Source organism: Muntiacus reevesi, chromosome 4 (genome assembly GCF_963930625.1).
Source record: "Muntiacus reevesi chromosome 4, mMunRee1.1, whole genome shotgun sequence".
NCBI lineage: Eukaryota > Metazoa > Chordata > Mammalia > Artiodactyla > Cervidae > Muntiacus > Muntiacus reevesi.
Window position 1 is genome coordinate 112,445,180 of NC_089252.1, and position 23,940 is coordinate 112,469,119.

Here is a 23,940-nt window from a genome sequence, read left to right on the forward strand (position 1 = left end):
AGACGTCTTCCTACCCTGCTAGAGGTCTGAGGAATGCTTGGGCACAGCTAGGCGTGTCCAGCAAGTGGCCCAAGGGAGCAGGGTAAAAGTGAGCTGTGTGGAGTCAGAGGTGGGATGAAAAGGGAGGTGGGCTGATGGCCTGGCCTCCAAAGTCGTCCCCACAGGGGCATCCCACTTTCTCCCAGAGGGAGTTCTCTTTGGGACCCACCCCTCCATCAGCCTACCCTTCCATTTTACAGGGGGGCAGCTGCAGGCCTAAGCAGGCAGCCGGCTGCCTCAGACACCCTGCAGCTGAGCCCGTGCTGACTCTGGGGCAGCCTCTAACCCTGTAAGAAATCTCTCCTGTCATCTCATCAGGCCACCTGACCCACATCCGCCTTCATCAGGTAGGGGTCCGAGAGCACCTGCACAGGGACCAGGCCGCCCTCCTCGGACACCCTGCGTCCGTGGGCCTCTGTGGACGGGACTGCCCTCCAGGCTGGGCCAACATCTCACTCCAGGGCCACCGACAGGCTTCCCCGGGAGGTGCAGTGAGCCCTGGACCAGGAGCTGGCCGAGGTGGGACTAACTGCTGTGGCCCGGGGGGCATTCCGACCTCCTGAGCCCGCCCTCCTCCCCCCAGCCTCCTGCCCTGCTAACCCCAGGGGCCAGTTTGCCATGAAGAAAAATACAAGAAGAAAATAGACCAGTCTTGACAAACTGTAAGCAACTTCTTGGACAAGGGATGCTGTTTCTTTCTTGGGGGGGTGGTCACAGCACAGCAGAGTGGATCAGAGGCTTGGGGGTCAAAGACATGGGCTTGAACCCCAGCACTTCCACTTACTGGTGGGTAGCTTTGAGTTAGTCATTTTTGAGCAATCTGAACCTCAGTTTCTACACCTGTGAAATGGGGATACTAATTCTTGCAATTGTGAGAGTGTCAGGAAGCATGAATGACTAACATGTATGCTTGTGGCACATAGTAGGTGCTCAGCAAAGCCTGGCTTGCTTCTCTGTCTCCTTCCTGCAAGGTGATAGTAATTTCAGGCCACAGGAAATCTGGTGTTTGATTTCAAACAAAATGAGAGAGAACCTGAAGGTATCGTTGGTTTACTTCTTCAGCATGAATTGAGCACATACTATGTGCCTGCTGGTATGATGCCTGCCTTCTGGGGCAGATGGAAAGGAAGGAAGCAGGGAGGGAGGGCCCAGGAAGTCCTGGGTGCTGAGTGGTACCTCTGCCCTAGTGAGGGTTAGTTAGCGCCCCACCCACGTGGGGCTGTCTCCAAGCTCTCAGGACCTCCACCAAGGGGTGGTCCTGTCCCAGGACACGACCCCAAGGGTAGTAACCATCTCCTCTGGGCCTTGGTTAGGACTCCCAGCTGTCAGCCCCACACAGGAACCCCATAATCTCCTGCCTGAAAATCCAGCCCCTACTCAGCTCCCAGAGCAACCCTGGGGGCTGGAGGCCGAGCAGTTTCTGACTGGGGTGTGGGCTCTGAACTCACACACCCCTGGGTTCAAACCCCGACACCATAACTCACTGGCTGTATGACCTTGGGCAAGTCACTTCACCTCTCTGAGCCCCAGTTTCTTCATTGGCAGGATAGAGATAATGTCGAGCTCAGAGGATTGTGCTGAGAATTCACTGAGATACTGCATGTAAAACACATCACCCGTCCACAGTTAACAGTAGCTGAAAAGGGTGCACAAGGCCCCCTCTCTTTCCCTGAAGCAAGCGGGGCATACGTGTCCCACCCTGCAGGCTGGCATGGAGCAGTCTTGCCCGGGGTGCTCTGGGGTCCCTGGGACTGGCTCATGGACCAAGCGTGTGCATGGCCACCTCACGCTGGTGGCCTGCAATCTGCATCTGCCCCACAGACACCAGCAAACTGCACAGCAGGGCGCCTGCCTCCCTCTGAGCCGGTCTAGAACGTTCCCCGGTTCACCCCAAGCCCAGACCAGGACGCCACGCTGCTTGTCTCCAGTGCCTTCCTTCGGGGTCTCGGGACCCCCTCTGCCCTGGTTCCCTCCCACCTGCTCCTGCCCCGCCACCCGGCCGCCCTCGCGACCCCAGCGCTGGCAACCCGCTCTTGGGTCTCCCTCTGCCGCAGGGCTGGCCGAGGATGGCCGCTCCGCCCAAAAGGACCTCAGTGTCAGATGAGGGGAGCCTGGTGAGGTCCAGCCCAACGCGACTGGCAGCCAGTTATCTTCTCTCTTCCTCACCACCTTTTCTGAACCTTCACAGCCCTCTTCTCAGCCTCCAGCACCCCCGGCCACCACCTTCTTGCTCAGAATTTTCATTCCACGACGCCCGGCACCCACTCCTCTGATCCCTGCATGACCACTTCTTCTTCCCCCAGCCCCATGAGGCCCACTAGCAGCCAGTGAACTTCTGCGTCTGGAGCCAGGTGGCCCCAATGTGGTTCTGGCCCTGACCCTTTTCCCCCTGTGACTGCGAACAAGCTACTCGGCCTCTTGGAGACCCCTCGCCGAGGGCGGTGATACAAATCAGGCTCTCGTCATGGATCAGGCACATGCCCATGGCTCCCCTGGCCTGGCTCAATCTTGTCTCCTCATCTGCAGGATGGGGAGGAGAGAAGTGTCTGCCCCAGGGACTTTCGCTGTGATCCCCAGCCATAGCTGGGGCGAGGCCAGCCCTGGTTGTAAAGTGCCATGCTAACGCTATGATTTTGCTTTGAAGGGCAATGCTTGTTGAGATCTACAATTTTTAGATGTGTTAAGGAAAAAAAAACAACAAAGAACACGTCACAGGCAGGTTATTTATAGTCAGCTCCCGTACAGGTTTTTATCATTCCCTGCCTGCTCAGCTAAAAATAACAAATGACAAAGGTCACATCTGCTCCTACCTATCGGAGGAGGCTTTCGATTCACTGCCCAGGTAAAGTGAAAATCATGCTGCCGCAGACCCTGGAATTCCTCCCTGGGTCTTGCTGGGCAGCTCGGGAGGCCTGCGGTATCTCACTGGACAGGTGAGTCCATCTGGCTGTAGTCACTGCCTTCCCCAGCCCTGGGGCGGGAGATGGTGGTGGAGTAGCAGGAGATTGGACTGTTCCTGGTTCCAGGGTCTCATTTTTCCCATGTTCAAAACAAGAAAGGCGGAGTCAGTAAGTGCTGAGAACTTTCTCCTGATTCTAAGTGCATGCGTGCTAAGTCACTTCAGTTGGGTCCGACTCTGTATGGACGTATGGACTGAAGCTCGGCAGGCTTCTCTGTCCATGGGATTCTCCAGGGCAAATATACTGGAGTGGGTTGCCATGCCCTCCTCCAGAGGATCTTCCCAACCCAGGGTCGAACACATATCTCTTATGTCTACCTGCATTGGCAGGTGGGTTCTTTACCACTCATGCCACCTGGAAAGCCCAATCCTAAGTGCAAAGATACCTTCTTCCTGTTTCCTTACCTTCCACCCTGTACCACTGTGGACTCCCTCCCTGAATATCCATCGGCCCCTGGTGATGTCAGTGGTGCTGAGGATGTTAATAATCAGGGCAGTGTTTGTGGAGTGGAGACGACGTGGCAGGCATGTGCCCCTAGATGGAGGGCACTCACTGACTCCCCGCGGGAGAAGGGAAGTTGGTGTCCCCCCCGACGGGTGAGGGTGCACACGCTCAGACAGGCACCAGGCTCTGATGGCTGCGGGATGTGACCTGTGTCTCCCTCCTGGGTCGGCTCCAGGCAGTCAGCTGGGCAGAGCAGGTAGGACAGAAACCCCTGAGAGTCTGCTTTCCCCATCACTGGGGGAGCCATGGTCCCAGCCACGGTGACGCTCACACAGGCAGGGAATGACTGTGATGGACAAGGGCCGACAGCAGCCTGGGGGAGGTTCCAGGGAAGACCTCATTTCTCCGGGTCCTTGCCGGGAAGAGTGGGTGGGAGAGGCACTCCAGGCAACGGGTCCGGTGAGACTGGAGGTGGGGCCGGGTGCCAGCGCCTGGGATGTTTGGGGAGGGCGGGGCTGGGCTGTGGGGTGAGACTGGCAGAGACCACTGGAGCCCCACCGCAGGGTGGGGGAGGTGAGCAGTCTGCCTGAGGACCAGAATCCTGCACCTGTCAGGAATGATGCTTGCCAGCTCCAGGGGTATAGCACACACTTCACATTCTTCTTTAAATCAACTCCCTTTTAAAAAAGTATACAACTTCTTGGGTTTCCCTGGTGGATCAGATGGGGAAGAATCTGCCTGCAGTGCAGGAGACCTTGGTTTGATCCCTGGGTCAGGAAGATCACTTGGAGAAAGGAATGGCAACCAACTCCACTATTCTTGCCTGGGGAATCCCAGGACAGAGGAGCCTGGCAGGCTACAGTTCATGGGGTCACAAAGAGTCGACACAGCTGACACACAGATACACACACCTTCTCACTATAACCTTAGGCATTCCCAGCCGTGAGATCATGACTTTGCTTGGCCACTTGTGTTTTTCCTCAAACACAATAAAATAAGCGCTCACTCCCCAGAAAGCGGCCTGGGCCTGCCCTTGGTGAACCGCAGCTGTGGCCTCAGCTGGTGGGAAGGTTTGAGGCCGTCGATCTGATCTGAGTTACAGAAGGGTTTTGGGGGATCACAAGGGGGAGGAGAGGCGTTCCTGGGGTCGGCCCCGCCGCATGACAAAAGCTGGGTGCCAGCAAGCCCCTCTCTGGGCACACCTGTTGCCCTCCCCCTCCTCCGCTCCACTCTCGGGGACAACACACTCCTGGAAACACCTTTTTCCAGAAGAGAGCTGCCGCGGCCCGGGTGACCTCAATGATTAGCACACATTCCTGGCCTAGTTAGAAAGCCCCTCGCCTCCTGTATTTATAGCCACCTCTGGACGCGGCTTGCGCCTCTGAGGCAGGCCCGGCTCCTCTCTCGGCACCTCTGTCCTGCCCCAGCCCTGCCCGGCCCGACAGGCACTGTCAGGCCTTCCTCCTCCCCGACCCTCATCTGTAAAATGGGCGCCATCATATGGGCCAGGCTGGGCTTTGATGAGGATTCAGTGAACTCACCTAGAGTCTTTACGACAACCCCGTGAGGGACATTACGCTATCATGCCGATTTTGCAGAGGAGGAAACGGAGGCACAGAAAGGTTAGGTAACCTGCCCGAGGTCACACAGCTCACTGGGACTCAAACCAGACTCTAGAGCCTGTGTCTCCCAGCGCTCTGCTGAGCTTGGCACGTGATGTGGGTCCTTAGCCCCCATGCGTTACCTGCCTTTGGGGTCTCTTGAGTTAGCTGAGCGTGCCCCCCACTGTCTGCAGCCAAGTGGCCACTGAGTAAACAAATAATGATGGCCACGCGCTGGTCGTGGACACTGGGGCCCTGAGAGGTCAGGAGGACATGCTAACCAGGGGACAAAGCAGGATGGGGCCGGGACCACAGGTGGGACTTGAGTCCAGGGGCCCTGTCTACGGAGGGGACGCTGAGGCCCAGACACAGGAAGCTCACGCGACGGCAGAGGACCCCCGAATTCCAGCCCTACGGCCACTACCCACCCCTGACCTCTCCCACCCTCTCATGTTGAAGGGGGAGCAAGCGCAGTAAGCGTATTCACACCAAGGTTTGAGGGGCCTAGCCACCTTTCCCATGAGTATGTACAGTTACAAACGAGGGTTTTCCAGGAAGGACAGGAGGACGACTATCATTCTGTGTTTGCTCTGTAAGCGGCACGGGGCCAGGTGCTCCGCAGTCACCCCTTCATTTCACAGACATCGGCTCAGCCCCTGCTCCACAACGGCCGCTTTATGTTGACCCGTGAGAGGCTGCCACCTGCCTCGCCTCCTCAGCTCTGGCTGCACCCCAGTCCTTCAGGGCCCCCACCTGCTCCTGCCGTGGCGCCTTGACCCGGGGCAGAGGAGCAAAGGGGGCGGTGCCCTGTCCTGCTGCTCACCCGCACATCAGCCCTGAGAGGTGAGCCCTGTTCTCAGACCCAAGCTAAAGCCGCTGCCATGGAGCGGCGTCAGATCAGAATCAGAGTCTGTGGAATCCTGGAAGGGAGGAGGGGGCTCGGGTTGCTTGTCCTTAGCCGGGAAATTGATGGCCGACCCTGATTTAATTAGCTTTCCCTTAGAATGATCGAGGGAAGCCTGTAATTAGCTCAGGGGCCCAGAGGGAGAGGCTGGGTGCGGGAGCCAGGGCTGGAGCAGGCAGTGTGGGGGGGGGGGGTGGCTGTAAGCTCGGATGCCCAGCTGTGTAGGTGCTGAGGGTCAGGTGAGCCCCTGGATGCCCGTGGGAGGTGAATGGAGAGAAACCCTAAGTAACACACAGAAAGAGATGGGCTGGAGGGGCCAAGAGTCGGGTAGGGGCTGTGCCTTAATGCTGGGACTGAAAGTGAAGTGGAAAGTATTCGTTCCTCAGTTGTGTCTCTTTTGCAACCCCATGGACTCTAGCCCGCCAGGCTCCTCTGTCCATGGAATCCCCCCCGCCACGAATACTGGAGTGGGTTGCCATTTCCATCTCCAGGGGATCTTCTTGACCCAGGGATCAAACCCCGGTCTCCCACACTGCAGGCAGATTCTTTCCTGTCTGAGCCACCAGGCAAGCCCCAAAATGATGGTTGCAGAATGATTATCGCCTATGACTGGTGCTGAGGCTGAAGCTCCAATCCTTTGGCCACCTGATGTGAAGAGCTGACTCACTGGAAAGACCCTGAAGCCGGGAAAGATTGAAGACAGGAGAAGGGGACGGCAGAGGATGAGATGGTTGGACGGCATCACCAACTCAATGAACATGAGTTTGACCAAGCTCTGGGAGTTGGTGATGGACAGGGAGGCCTGGCGTGCTGCAGTTCATGGGGTTGCAAAGAGTCAGACATGACTGAGCGACTGAACTGAACTGAACTGATGGAACCTGATACCAGCTAAGGTGTGATTGCGTTGGACCAAACTGTGTGGTGACTTTACCAAGTAACACATCACCAGGGGCTCAGGGGGTGGCAGCGGGGCCCAGGGCTGCAGATAGTCTCTTCGAGGCCCTTGCCAGTGGCCACGGGGCTCCTCCAAACAGTGACAGGTGTTAAAGCAGGATTTCCCAGCTAGTAACAGGGCAAAACCTGTTCCCAGTTCTGAGGGGGAGGCTTGTAGAACAGGGTCTGCACTGCATGTAGGGTAAGTGCTCCTGACCCAGACATGCACAGGGTCTAGCCTGAGACCCTTGCCAGCTTCAGGCTTCAAGGGCACACACATCCCACGTGGGCACGGGGTCCCTCTCTGGCCAGCCCCCACTGGCCACGGCTCCATGGGCTTCCTGCCTCGGGGATCAGAGCCAGTGCCACCTTTCAGGAAGGCAGCGTGACCAGGACGTGCCGGAGAAGCACCCAGCAAGAGTCCGCTGGGCAATGTTGCAGGGTTTCCAGACCATCCTCAAGAATAAGACGTCGGATCTGGGACCACAAAGCCCACACTCATGACCTCGCGCAGCCTGAGGACGTTCACAGACACTGATGAACCCTCACATTGCCACGGCCAGAGGATGCTGTTGGCCCTTGCGGATGTGTGTTTTAGACCCCAAGGGTGGTTTATCTCCTGGTCTCCAGTGATTTGCTCTCTGACGCTCATTTTCAAGGTGTTTTATGGACTTTGTTAAGCCCACCACATCCAATCAACATCGGAGCAGGGTGGAAACTGTGTAAAGAGACGGTGGGAACAGGGGTGACACTTCTTCACTGACCTGTCCAGCCTAGGTGCTTGCGCTGTGTCATCTGAGATGTAACGACAAATCGCAAACGCCCTGGGGCTCTGTGCTTACGCTGCGTAAAAACAGAGTGGCCAGGTGCCACGCCAGGAAGGAGCGGCAGCACTGCCCACTGCCACTGTCGTAATGCTAACTGCGTGTCAGGGACCTCTCGAGGTGCTTTCCTTCACAGCCTCTCCCGTGCGAACCCTGCCGGGGGAGGGGCAGGACCAGCCCACTGATAGAAGAGGAAACGGAAGGTCAGAGAAGGGAGGCAACCCGCCCAAGGCTACTGAGCCAGAAGGGGCAGAGTGTGGATCTGAACCCCCATCTGTCTGACACCGGAACCCGTGAGCTTCCACACGTCACAGAGGCCGGTGATGGGGCTGGAGATGGCAGGACTCCGGGAACTGAATGGGCGGGTTTGAGGCAGAAAGGAAGCTGGATGTGTAATTCAGTTTGTAAAATCTAGTCCGTGCTCTGGTTGGGAGCCAGGCCACTGGGACGAAGAGCGCCTGCCCTGCAGCTACTCGTGGGCCAGTGTGCATGCCCTGCTAAGCCCTACTTGGCTGGCGTTCCTTCCCAGGGTGTGTGTCCTGCTAAATCCTGCTTGAGCTGTCTTCCCTTCCTGGCTTCAGGAGCGACCCTTCTGCCCACCCCGGCCCTGTGGCTGATTTCTATCCTGCTCCCCACTCCATCCCCCATAAGGTCTGCTGCCCCAGCCTTGGACCTGGTACCTGTCTCATGGGATGTCAGTGAATCCTCGCGCTGTGCTTGTCAGCCCCCGGGCTCAGCTCCCCCATCGTAACCATCCCCTGTGTGAGGCTCAGAGGGCTTAGCTAGCAGGTTCAAGGTTGCCCAGCCAGGAAGTGGAAGAACCAGGATTTGATCCCACTTCCATATGATGCCATAGTCCTGAGACCTTCTGCATGACCCTGTCCGCCCTGCAGCCATCATGCCCACCTCCCTTCGCCTCCCAGGTCACTGCATGGGAAGCTGCTTGCTTTAGGCGTAGTCTCTGCCGAGGCCAGCTCTGCACTTGTCAGATGGAGAGAGGAGACGTGTTTTGGAACCCACCCAAGGAAAAGACACTTGGAATAACTCCCCTCCGAAGCTTTTGCTGCCCAAATACCCTGAATCCTGAATGGGGATCAGGCCTCTGCAGGACTCACACCACTGCTGCCTGTCTGCCTGGGATTCACAGCTGACAGTGCACCCTCCAAGCCGTGACCTCACCGATCCTCACAGCAGCCCCAGGATGGGTGTCCGGAACCTCCTTTTACAGACGAGGAAGCTGGAGGCTCAGGCAGGTAACGGGGCATGCTCAGGGTCAGGTTCCCACGTGGGGGTGACCTTCCAGAGCCTCAGGTTCTTCATCTGCAAAGATAGTGGTGCTGTTGGCTTCCCAGGGCTGCTCTGAGAGGTAAGGAAGATGAAACAGGGGGGAGGGTCTGGCGTAGAAGCTGACCCACGAGAGGCGCTCCACAGCCAGTGGGTGCATTTAACTCTCCAGACAAAGCCAAGACCGCAAATGCATCGAGAGTCGGGGTGCGGGAAGGCCGAGAGCGACAGCTCCTCTGGCCACCACCTGGGCAGGTAGGCCGGTGGGCCGCGGCTGACAGCGACAGCCTCGCTGGCTTCTACGGCTTAATCCTCGGCACATGTGGTCTCGTTGCACTGTCATCACAAGCTGCAGGAGGTCAGGACGACGTTTATCCCCATTTTACAGCCAAGGGAGTGGAGGCGCAGGCAGGTTAAGTAAGTGGGAACCAAAGAGCAGGTTTTTAACAGAAAAGAAAAAAAAATGGCTCAAGCTCAGAGTATGATAGGCCTGCAAATCAACTGCAAAAAAAACCACCCCTCCAAGACTTTAGAACCTGCCTCGGCTCTTTCCTCGACTCCTTGCGTTCTTATTGAGCAACTTTCTTTACTGAAGAGTATATCGCTAGCTCCTTCCCAAAGCCTGAGGGTCAGGAACGCCTTGGAATCACACCTCCCGTCTGCTGGGCCAGTGCTGGAAGCAAAGATGGGGGTCCCGGCATCCCTAGTCTTTGCGATGGCTTTGGAAATCGGGAAACTTTGGAAATCGGGAAATTCCCATTTGGAAATTTGGAAATCGTATCAGCTGCTCCTGAAGGCATGGCCCAGTTGGCCTGTGGTCAGCAGACATCAGAGTTCAAACATGCCCCTGGAAGAGCTCAGGCCGGGGGCAAATTCCCTCCAGAGTCCCGCTCCCTCACCTGCTGCAAAGCCTGGTGGATTCCCTGGGGAGTCCCGCGTTGCTTGCAGCCAGGAGAAGGGAACGAGGAGACTGCCTGTGGCCTCCACCAAGTAGTCAGATACACAAGTCCAGGTGTGTCTCCCCGTGCCTCAGTTTCCTATTCTCTAAAACGCAGGGCAAAAATAATAGAAGAACGCCAGCTGGCAGGGCTAGACTGGGGTGGAAGCTGCAAACCAGCCGCTCAGGAGAGCAGCCAGCTTAAAATACATTTGTTTGTTTGGCTCAGAGCTTAAAATAAAGTTGAACCAAGTGCCAATGTTTAAAAATTGGGGACTTGTGCGTAGAATCCAGATTTCTGGCTTCTCTGAAACCATGGCAAGCGTTGCTCACCCCGGGGTTGGCTGGAGGGGGTGGAGGCCGTAGCGACGGGAAGCTGGTCAGCAGGTCGGCCTTCACCCTGCCTGGCTTTGTGAGGGGCAGTTGCCTGCCTGGATTCAGGAGGTAAGAGAATTCAGAAGGCCAGAGCTCCATCTCTCGCGTGAGTCAAGGCCCTCCAGAGAAGGGAGTGGGTTTCCGGTATGAAACCTCTCCCAGTGATTTAACAAATACTGGTCACATGCCAGGGGCTTCTCTGGTGGCTTAGATGGTAGAGAATTCTCCCGCAATGCAGGAGACCTGGGTTTGATACCTGGGTCAGGAAGATCCCCTGGAGAAGGGAATGGGAACCCACTCTAGTATACTCGCCTGGAGAATCGCAGGGACAAAGGAGCCTGGGGGAGCTACAGCCCATGGGGTCGCAAAGAATCAGACACGACCGAGCAGCTAACACTATACGCCTGCGGCTGCTTAAAACACACCACGTACAGTCCCAGGGGGTGCATACATAACCAGACAACTACTTAATTCTCATGACAATCTCATGAAACAAGTACTGCAGTAATCACACCTGTTTTACAGATGAAGATACGGGCGCACACAGAGGTTAATGCTCTTGCCCAAGGCTACATGGCTATATAATAAGGGCGGGACTTGGGCCTGGACTCCCAGTAGACCGGCTTGCGAATCTGTGCTCTGATCACCATGTGAAGCCACCCAACCTCTTCTCTGGGTCAGTGGCCAGTCCCATGGCTTCGTCCAGGGTTCCACGTCTCAATATGAACACGAACTCGTCATCCCTCCCCCACCCTTCCTTCTCTCCTGGCCTCTATTTATCACGTCCCTCCCTCCCCTGGTATATCACTCGACTCCTTTAACCCTCTCTGCACTCCCGTAGGGCGCAGGAGCCACCATCAGCTCCACCATCTGATGAGAAGTTTGAGGCACAGACAGGTTAAGTGACTTGTCCAAGGTGTTGTGGCTGGAGCGGCAGGGCCAGCGTCTGACCCGGGCCATCTGGCTGCAGCGTCTGCTCTCCTGGCCCCCTCTCCCCCACCACCCTCTCCCAAACAGCCACTCACCCCTGCCGTTCATTTCTTCCCTCCTTCATGTCTTCACTCACCCATCCGTCCAACACTCAACCGAGGCCGCGGGCTGGCCATGGGGAGACACCTCTCAGGTGCGTGGAGACGGGCGGGAGTGGGAAGACGACACCCTGCTCCCAGAACAGGAACTGCTCTTGACCACTCCCTCTGGGGCAGAGGCCAGTGGGAAAACTGGTTTCCAACTGACAGCCCTGGACGGCCCGGGAGGAAGCCGCAGAGGGAAGCCGGCGGCACCTGGCAGCTTCCGGCAGGGCAGGCCCCCGGCCAGGACTCAGGATCCCCGGAGACCCCGGCGGCCCTGCACCCGCGCCCCAAGCCCCTCCCTTGCAGCTGGAGGATGGACCAGCCTCTGCCACTGGCCCCCTGTGGGGTCCTGGACGAGCGCCCTCCCTGGGGGCCCCAGGTTGCTCATCTGTAAAGTAAGGACATTAGACCGCAAACGGGCAGCTCAAACGCAGCCAGACGCAGTCCATGGATGTATTTTGCTTAAATATCTACAGAACGCCTTTTTTTTTTTTTTCCAATTTTAAATAAACTTTTTGTTTTAGAACAGTTTTAGGTTTACCAAAAAATTGCTAAGAATAGTACTGGGAGTTCTCACCTACCCCACTTCCAGTTTCCCTTATTATTAACAGTTTACTTTACTATCGTGCATTTTTCACAATTAATGAATCAATATTGATATGCTAATATTAACTAAAGCCCATGCTCGTTTCACATTTCTTTAGTTTTCACCTCCAGTCCTGTTTCTTTTCCAGGATCCCATCCAGGATATCACAGTATATTTTAGTCATCATGTTTCCTTTAAGTGCCTCTTGGCTGTGATAGCTTTTGCAGAATAAAAAAAAAAAAAATTTGTATGCCTGAGAAGCAGTGTTTGGGGTACTAGGAATTTTCTATATGTGTTTTTATTTGGGTGGTATAAATAAGTGTAAAAATCGTCAGATGGTACAATTAAGATGAGTGCTCTCTGCCCACTTTAATGTCTGTGTGCTCAGTCACTTTAGTCGTGTCCGACTCTTTGTGACCCCATGGACTGTAGCCCGCCAGGCTTCTCTGTCCATGGGATTCTCCAGGCAAGAACACTGGAGTGGGATGCCAAGGCCTCCTCCAGGGATCTTCCCAACCTGGGGATTCAACCTGTGTCTCTTAACGTCTCCTGCAGATTCTTTACCTCTAGCGCCACCTGGGAAGCCCTTTCGGGTATCATGACCCAGTTTAAAAAAAAAAAAATGCATTTTTCAGTTGTCTCCAATTTGCCACAGTCCTTAGCACTCACTAGGATCCCACTGAGTCTATCCTTCTTTATTTCATCTGCTTGCCATCCATAGCTGCCACATGGCATATAAATAGGTCTCTTCTAGTTTACTCATCTATAAAATGGGTATCATAATATTTTCTACCTGATATGGCTGTAGTCAGGATTAACTGAAATAATATATGTGTGTGTGTGTGTGTGTGTGTGTGTGTATAAAGTTCTCAGCAGAGTGCCTCATGCACATGTGCAAGCTAAGTCACTTCACTAAGTCTGACTCTCTGTGACCCTATGGACTATAGCCCACCAGGCTCCTCTGTCCATGGGGATTCTCCAGGCAAGAATATTGAACTGGGTTGCCATGCCCTCCTCCAGGCGATCTTCCTGATCCAGGGATCGAACCCGCATTTCTTACATTTCCTGGATTAGCAGGTGGCTTCTTTACCACTAGCACCACCTGGGAAGCCCGTCTGGTGCATAGTAAGTGTTCAATATGTGGGAATCATAATAATTATTATTGTTCAAGTAATATTTATATTATTAAAACAAGTACATAGCTCCTTTTTCTCCTTAAAGCAAATTCCATCCTCTCCTTCCTCAGCCTCCTCTTGTGACTCTGTCCCTCCCTGCCAGGAGAGACCGACCTCTGATGGCTGGAAGGTAGAGAGACAGAGGCAATCCTGCAGAGGTGGCCCAGATCAGCTAAGGAACAAGTAGCCCCCTGAGGATGACCCTGGATCTGACCCCAACATCCAGGGAAGCTTTGGTGGAAGTTGGGTTCCCAACCCTCCCCTCCCTAAGGAGCCTCTTGGGGAACAAAGGAGTCAGCCCTCAAAAGCTGCATCCTGATCCCCTCAGGGGTCCCCCTGGCCAAGGATCCCTGAGGGCTGCAGGGAAGCTGCGGGCTTTTGGAAGGGCACTGCGGAAACCACAGGGAGAAGGCAGCCTTACCAGCACGCTGATGGTCCAGAATCTTGTCTCTGGGGATGTCAGCTTCCCCTGTGTGGTGACCCCAAATCTGTGCCCAGAAGCAACAAGGTCAGTAAAAGACAGGTCTCAGATGCTTCAGGGTGACCTCTTGCAAGGGGAAAGCAAGCTCTAGGCAGGATGGACCGAGGGGCGCAAAGACCAATGAGATGATGAGGGAAGCAGAAAGAACGGGGACTGGGGGTCAGGAGGCCAGGGCTGGACCTGTCTTGCCCTCTGACTTGTTGTGTGTCTCCCGGCAAGTCCCCTCCCCTCTCTGAGCCTCCCTTTCCTCACAACAACATCGTTTTCAACAACAACAGTAATAGTAACCACAGCAATGGTGGTGCTGGTGCTGGCTCCCAATTTTAGTATGAAGTACAGGATACGCCTTTTATGTGTGAAGCATGATTTCAGTCCTCACAGATGCCCCCATGAAGTGTATCCACTATAATCATCTCCACGTCACATATTGAAAGATGGGGGTCAGGGGGTCAAGGACTTGTCTACAGCTTCCAGCTGAAAGGTCTGCAGACACAGGACTCGGTCCTCAGGCTGTCTGACGTGGAGCCCTAGATCATCTCCTTTGCAGTTGCACTTGTGAAACGGGCGGGTAGCCTACACATCTCTTCATTTTCCCTCCAGCGCTGACCCTGTGGGCTCTGAAGGTGTGTTCCATGCTCGGGGAGTATCAGGGGGCAGGCAGCGGAGATGCCCTGAGCTATGGGGCTACATCTGCCGTCTTGCTTGATCTTCACAGCAGCCTTATGAAATCAGTCCTGCTATCACATCCCCATTTTACAGGGTGGGAAACTGAGGCGCTAGTAAACACGCACAGTCTCATAGGGACCTGGATTTGAACCTGGGCTATCTCTCACGCTGTCCCTCGAGTCAGCTGTTTTCTGTAGGAAAGGTGCCCAGAGAGCTGAGTGAGGCCCGAGACTGACCCCTCTGGGCTCCTCATCAACTTCCAAAGGGCGTGCCTACCCTCCAGCCTCCCTCCCAGCCCAGGACTCACAGGCTCGAGGTCCCTCCTCCACACTGAGTCGCCTCCATCTCAATGCTCCCTGACCCTGGGGGCCCAGACCCTTGAGCGGCCCAGCCAGTGCAGGACTGTGGGCAGTGCTGGTGAACCACCCACCCACACCTGGGCTGGAGATGGTGGAGAACCCTCTAGGGGCCCCCCTGCATACCAGGACGCAGACACAAACCCCCACCCTGACCTCTTGGCTTCAGTGTGGACGGCCCTCACTGCAGAAGCCTCCAGCCCGTGGCTACACCCTATGAGGTGGCCAGTCCAGCTGCCAGCAGGGCTGACACCTCCCTTTCTGGTCTCGGGACCAGCGGGGAGCAGGCCAGGGTGAGGAGGGGCAGGGGAGCACGGCTGGCCTCCCCAGCGCCTGTGCCAAAAGCAGCGCGGGTGGTGGGCGCTTCTCTGCGGCCCCGGCTTCCTCCTGGGCCACCTTTCGCTTGAGGCTTCTGATCCTATCAGCGGCGCGCTGGCTCCAGTCCTGTTACCTGGAAGTCCTTTTGTTCTGAGGGCTCCCTGTACGACCGGCTGGTGTCGAGTGGCCCTGGGATCGTGCGGAAAGGGCGGCCACCATCTGTGCATCTGGCCGGACCCTGAGCACAGGGGCTGCCAGTGAAGCGGCCGCCTGAGTGTGAGCGCTGGGGAGAGGCCAGGCTGAGGTGGTGGGGAGGGCCTGGACCAAACAGCCCGGATCTTGCCTCCTCCAGGAAGCCTTTCTTGATTAAAGGGAAAAAAAGATGACACCCCCCCCCCATCCTGTCTCATGTCCCCACGATACTCCTTGCTTGTCCCCTTATAATGTGCCCGATTCCTTTCTGTCTCTTGACACAGAGCAGGAAGAAAACACGGGTCTTTCCTGTCGGGCAGAGAGCCAGACTTTCACCAGCGTCTCCGGAGAAGGAGCACTTCCACTCGAGTGCCTACCCAGCTCCTGATGTCCTCCCCTTCTCGTGCTGACAGTCTCTTTTATTTTAAACATTTCAGGTGTAAGGAACTCGCCTTTGACTCTGTTTTCCTCTTTTTTACATGAATTGATATTTTGCTGATCGCAGCGGCTCCTATTTGACAAACAGTAGAACGTCTATGTGGCAAACATATTATTTAGTCAACCCAGCGACTTCCTTTCCTTCCCAGGTTTTTGCTTTTTAAAACACAGGTTAAGCCCTAGATGAGCACTCCCCGGCGCGGGGACCGCGGGGCTGGCAGTTCCCGCAGGCTGGCTCCCAGGTGGTGGTGTGACTGTGCTTCCCTCTGCTGCCCCTTCGCTAAGGAGCCCTGGACCGCTGCCCGTGTCCGCTCCTTGAATCTTATTTTCCTGTTTTGTCTCTTGGCTTCAGCACTGCACACTTCTAGCAGCAAACTCCTCCCCTGCAACCTAATAACTTGCTGCACTCACGGCCGTCTGGCACTTCCTCTGTCCCACAAGGGCTCAGCACCACTGTGGGTCAGGGACTAGGGATGCAGAGATAAGCAGAAGTGGGCTCTGCTCAGGGAGGGGCTTCCCTGGTGGCTCAGCGGTAAAGAATCCGCCTGCAATTCAGGAGACCTGGGTTCGATCCCTGGTTGGGAAGATCCCCTGAAGAAGGAAATGCAATCCACTCCAGTATTCTTGCCTGGGATATCTCATGGACAGAGGAGCCTGGCGGGCTACAGTCCACGGGGTCGCAGAGAGTCGGACATGACTGAGTGACTCAGTATGCACGCACATACAGGCAGGAGGATCATGAAGACTCTGACGTGATCCATGTGCTCAGAGAGGTTGGATCACTTCCTCCGGGTCACACAGCCAGCAGGGAATAAGGCATGAAAGTCAGACCTATTTGACTCTCAGGCCCAAGCAAGCTCTTTCCACTGCCCCCCAGTCTTGGAGACTTTACAGTCTAGTGAGAGAGCTCTAACTGAACAACCAAATAAAACACAACAGGATACCTTCTACCATAGAAGAGGCATAGCTGAAGAGCTGCAGAGACAGAGGAGAGTGATTGATTTCCGTGGCGGATGGTTCCAGGAGAGGTGAAATGTGAGCAGGGTCTTCCATTCTCAAGCTTAAGAAACCACATAACTCGTGTGGTTAAAACTGTGTGTAAAGTAAGAGCCAAGATGCCCTGAGTGAGGAGCGCTGGGTTTATTTATGCATAAAATGCTTGAGAACGAGCTGCATGAACTGGGGGTCATCTCTGCTCGTGGCCACAGAACAGGCAGTGAGGTCCCTGTCCCTGGATGTAACCAGCAAGACATTTTTAAAAGGTACCAGTCCCTGGGTGGGGTTGTTGAGGAGTTTTTTTGGTTCCTTCTAGTAGTGAGATGTTACGAGTTTTATTCTTCTTTCCTAGTGAAGGGAAGGCGGGTCCCTTCTTAGTTCTCCCACGGAACCTGGGGAAGGGCGCCCTCGACCCCTTGTTCCCACTGGGGTCCCAGGACCAGAGACCCCGTGAGCAGCTGGTGACACTCCACGCCCTGAAATGTCCTCTCCCACCCAACTCTTTCAACAGCCTCAAGACGGAGGGCTTCTTACTCCCATTTTAAAGACATAAAACTGAGGTGGCAGAAATTCAAACACCTTGCTCAGGACTGCACCACTGGGACCTGAAACCACCAGAAGAACTGTGCAGACTGGCAGTTCCTGCTGCGCCCGCCTCCCCAGACAGAACCTGTGCTGAGCGACCTCGGGATGTGGGGTGTGCGGCTCCAACCTCTTTGCTCCATCCCTGGCATTCCAGACTCTCGGACTGCCTGGCCAGGGGAAGACAAGTCACGAACTAGGAGAAAATACTTGCAAACATGTGGACAACAAGGGATATATTCATAGACAACATATACTATAAAGAGGTGGCTTAGAAAGTAAAGAATCTGTCTACAATACAGGAGACCCAGGTTCAATCTCTGGGTCAGGAAAATCCCTGGAGAGAGGAATGGCTATCCACTCCAGCATTCTGGCCTGGGGAATTCCATGGACAGAGGAGCCTGGCGGGCTATAGTCTATGGGGTCACAAAGAGTTGGACTCGACTAAGAGACTAATGCTTTCACTTTTCAGATAACAAAGGATGCATTCGTAGAAAACATATACTATAAAGAACTCAAGACAATTCTGGTGTTTAGTTGCTAAGTCGTGTCCAACTCTCTGCGACCCCATGGACTGTAGCCTGTCAGGCCCCTCTGTCCATGGGGTTTTCCAGGCAAGAATACTGGAGTGGGTTGCCGCTTCCTTCTCCAGGGAATCTTCCTGACCCAGGGATTGAGCCCACATCTCCTGCATTGCAGGTGGAGTCTTCACCACTGAGCCACCTGGGAAGTTCAATCAATAAGACAAACAACCTAACAACAAAAGCGAGGCAAAAGACTTACAGAAACATTTTGAGTACTGTTAAAGCCCTCTCGTGCACGAGTGTTCACGTATCACACGGCACTTCTGCACGCATTGTCCCCTGGCGTCAGCACTGCCCCTCAGATAGGAACTACCATCCACCTCTGTAGAAGGGCCGACTCGCTTTGTAAACTAGTGTTAGTTCCTATGGCCTAAGATGTGGCTCTGGTGTGGAAAGTCCACCAGTTGGATTCATTTATAGAGAAGGATGCCTGTAGTTTTTGCTTAGGAGAGGCTCCACTGGGACTTTTTTGGGGGTTGTTCCTGAACAGACTTGGGGGAGACTTTTCTCATGGGTGTGATCTGACTTGATGAACCCCTCCCTCTTGGTTCACTTCTCTCTGCATGCTCTTGTCAGCAGAGAGGGTGGTGGGATGTCTCCACAATGATGTCAAGGAGTTGAGGCTGCCCGTGCCGGCTCGTCTCTGCTTCTGCAGGTGGGTCAGGCTCTGGGAAGCCCTCTGCTTTGGCCACTGAAGAGTCAGCAGGCTCTGGGGGGGACAGTACAGTCCCTTGTGGCTTCCCACGTCTCCTGGAGTGCCTGCCTCACTACCCAACATGGCTGGGACTCTGGCCCAGCCAAGGCTTGGCCCCAGACTTGGAAATGCAGACGGAGCCAAGGTTGGACTGTAGGTGGTCGACGTCCCCCCAACTTACACTGCATTTTGCTAAAACCTGGACTCTGGAGCTAGAACTCCTGGGTTCAAATCTTGACTAGGGAAAGCTCTGCACTTCAGTTTCTTCTTCTGTAAAATGGGGATAAAGGTCGTGCCTGCCTTATAGGCTGTTGTGACGACTAAATGATTAGATTTTTTTTTAATGAGGATCACTTTAAAAGTCTTTACTGAGTTTGTTGCTACCTTGTTTCTGTTTTAGGCTTTGGTTTTTTGACCTCAAGGTATATGTGATCTTAGTTCCCCAACGAGGGATCAAACTCCCACCTCCTACACTGGAAGGCGAGATCTTAACCACTGGACCACTAGGGAAGTCCCCAGTTAGCATTTGTTAAAGCATTTAGAATAGGGCCTGGCATGTAACTAGCACTGTATTAAGCAACTGCTCTCATCATTGTTAGCATTGCTACTATTATCACTTCACTCAGCCACCATGGATGGAGGACCATATGTATGGAGTCAGATGGATAGGGTTCAAATCCTAGCTTTGCTATTAATTCGTCAAGTGACCCTGAACATTTCACTTAACTGCTCTGTGCCTTGGTCCCCTCCCTCTTCTGTGAAATGGAGATAATGAACATACATATATAACAGGCTGGTGGTGAGGATAAGAGGCTCAGACCAATGCCTGGCTCACCGCAAGTGCCCAGTGAATCCTAGGTACTATTATTATCATCGATATCTGAGTTCCCGTGACTTCTGCCGGGTCGGGCCAGGCCCTCCACAGCTGCCCTGGGAGGAACGCACTGTCACCTTGGACAAATCCACTAGCACTTGGGACCCCCCTCAGCCCCTCCTTGGATTCTCTCTGCCCACCCCCGGCACTCCAGACCTAGAACTTTGACCCAGCCCTTTCCCGCATGCCACCACCCCCCAGTCCTCTCCTAGCTGCAGAGGAGTGTTTCCCTAAAACTCATCAGATTGCTAGAGCCCTCCAACAGCTTAGCCGCTGCGTGTGGACTGAAATTCAGACTCCTCTTGGGGGTCCTCTGGGCCTGGCCTCAAGAGCCCTGTTGAGGAGGTATCCCCCTGCCTGCATAGCCTACTTGGGGGCCTCACTCACCCCTCCCCAGCCCACTGCCTTCCTCATTCTTCCTTAGCTCCATCAGGGCCACTTGCCCCTTGCCCCCACCCCCCTCTGCTCAGGACACTCTCCCCAAACCTGCTCCCCTTGCCACCCCCATGCCTTGCCCCAGACCTCTGCATGGCTGGCTGCTTCCACCACAGGGACCTCCGGTCAGAAGTCCCCTCCTTAGGGGCTGCCCACCATTCCCACCCTGCTGCTCTGCTTTGCTTTATTCAGTGCTGGCCATGTCCAGAAGCCATCTTTTGTATTTGTTTGCTCAACTGTATGAGGAGCGGGTCTCCTGTGTTTCATTCTCAAGGGTTCCCCAAGGTGAATCAGAGCATAACAGAGACTGCACACAGAAGATGCTCAGCAAACACTCATAAACAGGTCAAGAGGCAGTTGAGCAAGCCCTGCCCCCAAGCATCCTTTGCTGTTGTTGTTGGGTCGCTAAGCTGTGTCCAACTCTGCGACCCCATGGATTGCAGCACGCCAGGTTTCCCTGTCCTTCACCATCCCCCATAATTTGCTCAAACCCATGTCCATTCAGTCGTGACGCCATCCAACCATCTCATCTGTCATCCCGTTCTCCTCTTGCCCTCAGTCTTTCCTAGGTCTTTATCCCACATCAGGGTCTTTTCCAATGAAGAGCTCATGCATCTTTGGGATTATATAATAAAGGAGATTGAGCCCCAGTGGTGAAAACACTAAATCTTTGCCAACCTTGTGAGCCTTGGAAGCTTTTCAGCCCATCTCGGGAAGAGGAGGAGGGGTGGGTGTCACCTCCTGTTCCTGTGGATGGCTCATAGATGGCTCTCCTCAACCTCCTTCTGCACCCACGCCTGTCAAAAGCTGCCGGGTTTAAACACCCATGTTTCTCTTCCGCATTATTGATTGTTTAATATTCAAGAGATGGCATTAAATAAATATGTGCACGATTATGTAATGTGTTTGGAAACAATCTGGTTGGTTCCAAAGTGCTTGAGCAAGAAACAGAACTTCAGTGAGGCGAGAGATCTGGGTGATCTCCAAGGGCTGAGGACAGAGGCACGTGGCCCGTCTGCCTGTCTACTCCTCCCCCTGTTCGGGTCTGGACTCCCTCATCTTCCTTGGTGCAGGCAGGGCGGGGTAAGTAGGAAGTGAGCTCAGAATCTCTGAGTTGCACCCTGGATCTCCCAACTCCTGGCTGGTAGTTACTTCTCTCTGGGTCTCCGTGTTCTCACCTGTGAAAAGGGGCCGATGACACCTTCTGAGGTCAGAGTAGATGCTGACTTGAGCTCTGGCTCAGAGGCTGTTCTTTTGGAAAGTAAGTTGGGTCTGATGCTCGAAGATGAGCAGCGTGACCTCTGGTCCCTGACAGCTGTGGGTCTCGGGGAGCAGGCAAGGACTTTGAGGTCCACAGGTATACAATGCAAGGCTGGTTGAGCAAGGCATTAACAGAAGCCCAAAGAAAGGAATTTGGAGAACAGAAGATGTGGTTAATCCCAGCTAGGAGCCAGAGAAGCCTCACAGAGCTCCCACAGGGGCTGGTTCTGGAAGGCTGCATGGCATTGTGACCCTGGAGAGACAGCTAACTGCCTCATTTAACTAACATGCACTAGACAACTAGGCATCTATTTATTCAACTGAGCCCCTACTATCTTCCAGCTACTCTGCTAAGCACTTCACATGGATCATCTCTGCTTGACCTTGACAAGAGAGAGACGCTGCTGCCGCCCCATTTCACTGACCTGAGGCTCAGTTCACTAATTGCAGGGATGCTGCCTTCCTTCCATGATGCCTTGTCACTCCGCTCTCCGTTCAAACACAAAGACGTGAGGGGGAGTTTCCCACACCTGCACCGTGGTGCATAAATAATTCACGCGTCCCCACCAGAGCGGCAGAGGGAAGGCGGCTGCTGTCAACCACTGCCCTCCTGCCCGGCGGACCCGCCATCGGCACCCCCGCATGCATGCTGTCCTCCCAGGTCTCCCCCACCTCCAGCTCCCCCACACCCCAGCCTCCAACTCACCCCTCCACGTCTTCTGGTTAAATGAAAGGCATCAGGGTTTGGAAAATGGGGCCCATGTCTTGCCGCCTCTGGGGGCTGGGTGACGAAGTTCAGCTCTGGAAAAGAGGAGAAGGCATCGGTTAGGGGCGGGTGACCCCACGGGGACTCAAGTCAGGAAGGAGCTGGGAAGGGAACAGTGGGGGGCATGTCCCTATGTGTTGGCACTGGGCTAGCGCCAGGGTCAGCGGGGTGGGGATGGGAGAGAAGCAGGAGGACTCCGCCCCTGCCTTCTCTATCAAGACTTGCTTGGGTGGGCTTCACCCCCTCCCAGGCCCCATCTCAGGGGAACCAGTCTACCCGCCAGGAGAGTGTTAGGGTGAGGTCTCCCTGTCCTCTGTCTGATGGCTGGTGTGGCCTGCGAGGGCAGAGGAAGTGAGGCAGAGTGGTCATAGGCCTGTGCTCAGGAGAAGGCCAGAGGCCCTGGGGCTGGTGGCTGGACCTTTCCAAGGCTCTGTTTCCCCATCTGCAGGACAGAGATAATAATGCCTATTTTTATGTGTATTCGTGTACATGGGCGATGTGTGTGAGCAGTCCTAGCACATGTGTAGTGTTATGCAAGCACAGTCACAAGCAAGAAACAGAACTGTTCTGTCATCATACGTTTCCTTGGGCCGCCCCATTGAAGCCACCCCCACCCACCTGCATCCCTTGTTGTTCTTGGTCAGTTGCTGAGTCGTATCCGACTTTTTGCGACCCTGTGGACTGCAGTTCTGGGTCCACTGAGTAGGTGATACTGTCTAACTATCTCATCCTCTGTCGTCCCCTTCTTTTGCCTTTAGTCTTTCCCAGCATCAGGGTCTTTGCCAAAGAATCAGCTCTTAACACCAGGTGGTCAGAGTGTTGGAGCTTCAGCCTCAGCACCGAGCCGCCAGGCAAGCCCCCTGCACCCTTAACTCCTGGCAGTCATGAATCTGTATAATGTTGCTTCTTCAACGATGTCTATGAACGGAATCGTGCTACATGTGACCTTCTGGGATGGCTTTTTAAACACAGTGCAATTCTGTGGAGATTCATCAGGTTGTTGTGTGTGTAGATGGCTCAATGCTTTTTAGGTGCGTACCACTCCATGATGTGGGGGGACCACACGTAGCTTAATCAACCATTAAAGGACACCTGGGTTACTTCCAGTTTTTGTTTAATATGAGTAAAGCCGCTATAAACCTTTGTGTACAGAGTTTTTGTGTGAACATAAGTTTACATTTATTTGGCATGAATGCTCAATAGGACAATTGGATCATAGGGTAGTTCTATATTTAGGGTTTTGGGTTTTTTTTTTTTTTTAAAGAAACTTCCAAACTCTTTTTTAGGGTGGTTGTACCATTTTACATTCTCATCTACAATGTATGAGTGATCCACTTTTTCTGCATTCTCATCAGCAGTTGGTGTGATCATTTTTTTATTATAGTTGTTCTGATAGGTGTGTAATAATATCTCACTGTGGTTTTAATTTGCCTGTCTTTGATGGCTAATGATGTTGAACATCTTCTCATGTGCTTGTTTTCCATCTGTATATTCTCTTCATAGAAATGTCTCTCCATGACTTATATCCATTTTCTAATTGGATTTTTTTAGTGGTTGAATATGGAGAGTTTTTTTATACTTATTAGATATCAGTACTTTGTTGGATTTTGTGGTTTGCAAATATTTTCTCCCAGTCTGAGCTTTTCTTCATCTTCTTAACAAGTTTCTTTGTTGTTTTTGCAGATCATGAGCTTTCAATTTTGTGAAGTCCCAATTATCTTTTTTTCTTTTATGGATCATGCTTTGGTGTCAAGTTTAATAATTATTTAGTCCTAGATCCTGGAGATTTTCCTCTTACATTTTTCCCCTAAAAGTTTTAAGTTTTACATTTTATATTTAAGACCATGATCCATTCTGAGTTAATTTTGTATAAGGTATGAGACTTAGATATGATTTTTCTTTCTTTTTTTTTTTGCCTATGGATGTCCATTTGCTTCAGCATCACTTGTTGAGAAAGTTATCATCTTGCCTCCATTGAATTGCTTTTGTATCTTTGTCAAAAATCAGTTGGGCTTGTTTGCATGTGTCTATTTCTCAATCTTTTATTCCCTCCATTGATCTACATGTCATCTCTCTGTCGATACCACAAAGTCTTGATTTCTATATAATAAATCTTGAAATCAGGTAGACTAACTCTTCTTACTTTATTCTTCTTTTTCAAAA

At 53.7% G+C, this 23,940-nt stretch overlaps 1 protein-coding gene across 2 annotated transcripts in view; it reads right to left on the minus strand.

The window, feature by feature from the left end:
- The window catches only part of ATP2B2 (ATPase plasma membrane Ca2+ transporting 2), a 365,210-nt gene that overhangs the window by 179,444 nt on the left and 161,826 nt on the right, over nt 1-23,940 (minus strand). For both annotated transcript variants that reach the window (XM_065933889.1, XM_065933890.1), the window contains one exon: nt 21,718-21,812. The gene's annotated coding sequence lies outside the window, so the exon portion shown is untranslated. The remainder of the gene's footprint in view (nt 1-21,717; nt 21,813-23,940) is intronic.